Below are 6,395 nucleotides of genomic sequence, written 5' to 3'. Positions count from 1 at the left end.
TAGACTTCATTGGTTTTCCCATCCATCGTGTTCTAGCTACATATACAGAATTTTATCTCTGTCTCATTCACAAATGAGTGGCCCATGCTGGTAATCCTAGTTACTCAGGAGGCTGCGATCGAGAGGATCATGGTTCAAAAAAAGCCAGTCTGGGCACCAAAAACACAAAAGGGGAAAAGAAAAGAAAAACCTAACGAGGTATCCTATCAACCGATGAAAAGCTGGGTGTGGTGCTCTGTCCCTCTCATCCCAAATACAGGGAAAGAAAATATAAACAAGAAGCCTTCGGTCCAAGTGGGCCTCCTAAAAAGTAAAGCGCACACAAACCAAAAAGGTTGGAAGTGTGGCTCATGTGGTAGAGCACCTCCCTAGCAGGTGCACAAGTCCTGAGTTCAAACCCCAGTATGAAGAAAAAAATGAATGAATGAATGAATGAATGAATGAATGAATGAAGAGATATTTGTGTATGGAAGAGCATGCTTTTGCATTTCAAGAAGATTGTCTCCGGACGGCAATGATTGGTTCTGCGTTTTCTCGTGCCCTGGAGGTAGGAATGTCTTCGTTACTTACTTGGACTCTGCACGGTTTGCTCGCCAGCCATTGGGTATTGTGATCACACTGATGAACTTGACCTCTAAGAGGGCAAATGTCTTTGCAATCATCTTCCCAATCGAAAACAGAAAGATCATCGATTGTAGCCATGCTTCCGGTTTTGGGGTGAGGAGAAGATTCGTGTAGAAAGCCAGGTGCTGGTGGCTCACGCCTGTCATCCTAGCTACTCAGGGGGATGAGATCTGAGGACCAAGATTTGACATCAGCCCAAGCAGGAAGGTCTGTGAAACTGCTACTGCCAACTCACCAGCAAAAGCTGGACGCAGACTGACGCTCAATGCCCTGAGAGCAAGAAAAAAAAGCCAAAGAAGAGCTGAGGCCCTTATAGCTCAATCCCCAGTACAAGAAAGAAAGGGAGATAGAGAAGGAAGGAAGCAAGCAAGCAAGCAAAATAGGAAGGAAGGAACGATGAAAGAAAGGAAGGAAAGGGAAAAGGAAGGAAGGAAGGAAGAAAGGAAGGAAGGGAGGGAGAAAGGAAGGAACAAAGGAAAGAATGAAGAAACAAAGGAAGGAAGGAAGGAAGGAAGGAAAGAAGGAAGCGAGGGAGGGAGAGAGAGAAAGAACGAGAGAGAAAGGAAGAAAGAAAGAGAGAGAGAAAGCACAAAGGAAAGAATGAGATGAGGGAAGGAAGGAAGAAAGGGGGAAAGAGGGAAAGAAGGAAGGAAGGGAGGGAGAGAGGGAAAGGAGGGAGGGAAGGAAGGGAGAAAGGAAGGAAGACCCTTTAACAGCGTCCCTATACATTATTTTATTAGGAAACAACTTGATAAGGTAGAGAGTGTTGAGTACTCACATTTTCATTTGTGAGAATTCCATGTCACAAAGAAATAAATCGTGTAGAGAAGTTACTTGCCATAGTCACAATTCACCAAACAGAATGAACATTTTTTTATCAATTATGCATTTGGTATTTTACTCTATGACAAGCAATAGCATTTTAAAGTGGAATATATATACACATATATATGTGCATATATAAACTATCATCTATAATATGATATACATTATATTATGTAATATATATTATAATATGGAATACAGTATATAGTATACATTCTATAATATAGCATGTATTATATATGGTACATATTATATACTATATGCATTATATTATATATTACATTACATATTATATATAATTATGTATGATGTATTAAATATTCATATATAATATTTATCATATATTATATATTTATTTTATATATGTATTTGTGCTTATATAATACTTATATAACATATTTATAAATATATTTATACATTATATAATATAAATAAGTACATATATTTTATATACTTATGTGCATATTTTATGAAATATGTATTATGTATATTATAATATGTGAATATTTTATAAAATATGTGCTATATATTTATATATAAGTATATTTATGTACTATATATGTAATGTATACAGCCTATAATATATTATGCATGAATGTAAATTATATGATATATGGTATGTTTTATATACTTTGTATATATTATATATTTTTACATTATTTATGTAGTATATGCTATATATATTGTATATTACAATACACAAATATGTGTTTTATATTCTATAACTTTCATATTTTCTATATTACATATATTATGTTATACACATACTATAATATAGTATATCCTGCATTGTATATGCCCATGCTGCATACATGTATACATCTATACACATGTATGTGTATAAAGTACATGTCCACTAAATACACATACATGTGTCTATAAGTTGGGTGTGCAGCACCCACGTACAGACACACACACCTGTAACACGCGTGTGGCACCCATGTACAAACACACACACCTGTCTTCTAGCACGTGTCTTGTCCCTCCCTCCCCAGGTAGATCTGCTCCAGCACTCCATCCTCGTTCTACCCCCCCTGGTGTTTCAGGATGTGTTCTGTCACCTCTCAGAAGAGCATCTGTGGTGGTCAGCCAAGGACATGTCCTAGGAGGCTTCCATGGTCCAGGTCCCAGAGGAAGGGTGGGAATCCTGCCTGAGGCCACTGTACCCTCAATCGCACTGTGCTGTGTGGCCATGGCTTCTAACAGCCAAGAGAACCAAGCTAAGGACACCCACAGGTAGCTGGGTCTGTGGCCTGACTTGGAGGGGAGGGAGGTTGGAGGCAGAGGTTTCTGGACAGAGGCTGAGGAGCAGGAAGGCAGCTGTCCTAAGACCTGACTGATGTCACTGTCACCCGCCTGTCCGTCGCCTTTATCATCACAATACAAAAGTATTTTACAAAAAGGAAACCTTCTCTTAAGCTAAAACCAAGAGATGGGGGGGAGAGCCTGTCCTCCATCTGTCCACGGGGACAAACAGGCAGAGCAGGACGCTGGCTTCAGCTATGTGCAGCACGCTTGTTTGTTTCTCGTTTTGTCTTTTTCTTTAATTTTTTTTCATTTAAAGCGTGGAAAACCCCCTCGCCTAACTCAGCTCCAAGATCCTTAATGGAATCCCAGGGAGAGTTGCCCTCTGGTCAGATCTATTCTTGGAGAATTGAACTCTGGGTTCCAGAAAGAATTTTCTTGGCAGGGTCGATAAGGTGTCTTCCAACACTCATTCCCACAATGATGAAAATGGAGAAAAAGAGGCAAAGGTATGGATGAATGAAAGAGATAAGCCTCCTTCTGCCTGTGTGTTTAGTCTTTTCCTGCCAAAGTTAGTTAACAAAACAAAAAATAAAAAAACTCATGGCAGGTGCCAGCTACTCAAGAGGCTGAGACCTGAGGATCACAGTTCAAAGCCAGCCTGAGCAGGAAAGTCTGTAGGATGCTTTATCTCCAGTGAACCAGCAGAAAACCAGAAGTTGCATGGTGGCTCAAGTGGTAGAGCGCTAACCTTGAACAAAAGAAAGCTCAAGGATAGCACCCAGGTCTTGAGTTCAAGCCCCAGGACTGACAAAAAAAAAAAAAACTCCTATGGACCAATTCTAACATCATAAACTTTCAAATGAATGTTCTTTTTATTTCTGCCAACATTTTTTGGATATTATTAGGACACTATAGAGAGAGATAGAGAGATGTGTGCATAGATGTGTATGTTTATATATTATATTTGTATGATTCATATAGTCTATTCGATAGAATATTCTAATAGACTATATCATACAAATATAATACTATATATTATGTGCTACAATACTATGCTATATAATACAGTGTATTACGTAGTCTAATATGTGATTATAATATAAAATATCACAATATTGTATATTAACTATATAATGTCATTATCTTATTATATAGTATTATATATATACATATACATGCATCCTTTTCAAAAGCATCCTGCATGATCACACCCAAAGCCTTACTAGTAGACATTATTCTTTAAACGAGAAAGAGAGAGAGAGAGAGAGAGAGAGAGAGAGAGGAAGATCACTACCTCCTTAAAAGGACTCTTCCTGAGGTTCCTCTCCAGATCCTGCCATGCCAGAAAGCACCAGAAGTACTGCTGGGTACCGAGTGGAGCAATTAAAAATGGTGTATCTGCCATCTAGCGGTCAGTCTGTGCAAGAGCATTTGGACTCAAGTCTCCAGGGCACTGGGTAGAGGCAAGGTACCCTTGTGTCCCAGGTGCTGTGCTAAGTACTTTGTCTACCTCGTCCTATTTAACTCCCAGGGCAATCACAGGAAGTAGACCTCGCCTCTACACCCATTCTAGAGATGTGAACTTGGAGGCTGTAGAAAGTGGATGTTTCTAAAGCAGAGTCTAACTACAAAGGCCTCATCCTTACAACACATGCTGCTGGAGAGAGGCAAATGGAGCAGGCTCTCTCTCGTTTGTGGAAGGTAGGTCTAAGATTTATAATCAAATGAGACAGGCCTAGGCATCGACGCACCGTGAGGCCAAAGGACGCTCTCAGGGGAGAACACAAAGGGGCCAGGCCTCTGTGTCTCTGATCATATTTATTGAAATGAACTCCAGGAAACAGAAGCAAGAAGGTTTATTTTTTCCTTTTTTTCGGTCTTGTGTGTGGGTTTCTCTGTCTCTGGGAGGTTGAGGGGGACACAGAAATGGGGGGATAGAGGGGGAAACCAAGGCAGCCGTGGTCCTCACTGGACACCAGGTGGAGAATGAACTCCACCACTCATGGGTGGGGACGGGAGGGAAACACTGGGGGAGAGAGGAGGGAAGGGGGGACAGGGTCCACAGAGACATGCGCTCACGACCCGACTGATGTCACTGTCACCTCTCTGTCCGTCGCCTTTATCACAACAATAAATGAATGAATGAATGAATGAATGCTGCTTAATTAAAAAAAAAACCTCTGCGGAAGCATCAACGGCTGTGTGAATAAGTGTAGCGATTTTTAAACTGTGCTAGTAATTGAAAGAGAAGCCAACTCTCTTTTTTTAATTCATCTTTCAGACAACTCAGTTACCGTGATCAAAGTAATTAATGGAATACATGGGAATTTTAAAAAAACAAAACAAAACTTTGTCTCAAGAGAAACTCCATAGATCGCGTAAGGTTCCCAAAGACATCAATGAATAGACTGAAACTTTCTCTTTCAACTTCATATGGCATCATCTGTATGTCAAAAAGATAATGTAAGAGGTTTTTGAGGAGGATGGGGGGAAAGAAATTTCATTCTCCCAATGTTTGGTGCCTCAGTCTCTGTAAAGGTCTGCTAGATTGAGGACTGGAAGAAGGGTTTGGCGCTATCAATGCACAAACCATAGCAACACATCAACTCTTGTTACACCAGGGGAGGCTGTAAATCCTGCAGCCGCCAAAGCATCCAATCTACCCAGGAATTAAATAGCCGGGGGGAATAAACCTTCCCTTTGCTCCATACTGAGCAAATCTGATTGGACCCCTGACACAGCCAATCAGCAGATAGCCTTTAAGTATCTCCTTAGTGCTCAGATCAGGACTGTATTTGACTTCATAATCCAAATCTCAGTTTCTAGTTATAGCGTATGTTCATCGGAATTGTTTCTCTGTTCATTTGCCCGTGCTTCAAGCTCTCCTACCTCGCATCTCTCCCAAGCAGCATTTTCTTCTTTCCTTTTGGAAAATAAATACTAAGTACCAGGTGCTATGGTGCACACCTGTCATCCCAGCTACTCAGGAGGCTGAGATCTGAGGATCGTGATTCAAAGTTCACCTGCTCAGGAAAGTCCATGAGACTCTTATCTCCAAAGAACAAGAAAAAAAAATCTAAGAATGGAAGTGTGACTCAAGTCGTAGATCACTAGCCTTGAGAGGAAAAAAGCAACCAACCACCACCACAACAGCAAAACAGCAAGAAAAACTGAGTTCAATCCTCAGTACTGCCACAAATAAAAAATAAAATCATGGCCAGCCACTGGTGGCCTGTAAACATAGCTACTTAGGATGCTGAGATCTGAAGATTGCAGTTCAAAGCCCAGGCATGAAAGTACATGAAACTCTTATCTCCAGTGAACCACCAGAAAACCAAAACTAGCCTTAAGCAAAAGTGCCCAGGCTCTGAGTTCAAGCCCCACAACCAGCTAAAAACTAGAAAATAAAATAATAAAACACTAAGATCTAAGTGCATTGTCCCAAACAGGGATTTGTACACATCAAACCAATAGAAAACTGTAACGTATATACAATAATACTTTTGATTGATTTTCTAAGTCCCCGAAGGAAATAAATGGCTTGATTAGAAGGACCCTTGCAGCAGGAGAAACAGCCCGTATTTCTAGGGCATCCATGCAACACCTCCAGTGGAGAAAAGGGAAAGGAGAGAGAAGAAATGCAAGTTATCATTGGTGAGATTGCGTACCTACATCCCTCCCTGAAACATTCTCCCGGA

The sequence above is a fragment of the Dipodomys ordii genome, unplaced genomic scaffold (assembly GCF_000151885.1).
Source record: "Dipodomys ordii isolate 6190 unplaced genomic scaffold, Dord_2.0 Scaffold81, whole genome shotgun sequence".
Taxonomy (NCBI): Eukaryota; Metazoa; Chordata; class Mammalia; order Rodentia; family Heteromyidae; genus Dipodomys; species Dipodomys ordii.
This window is presented reverse-complemented; position numbering follows the sequence as displayed.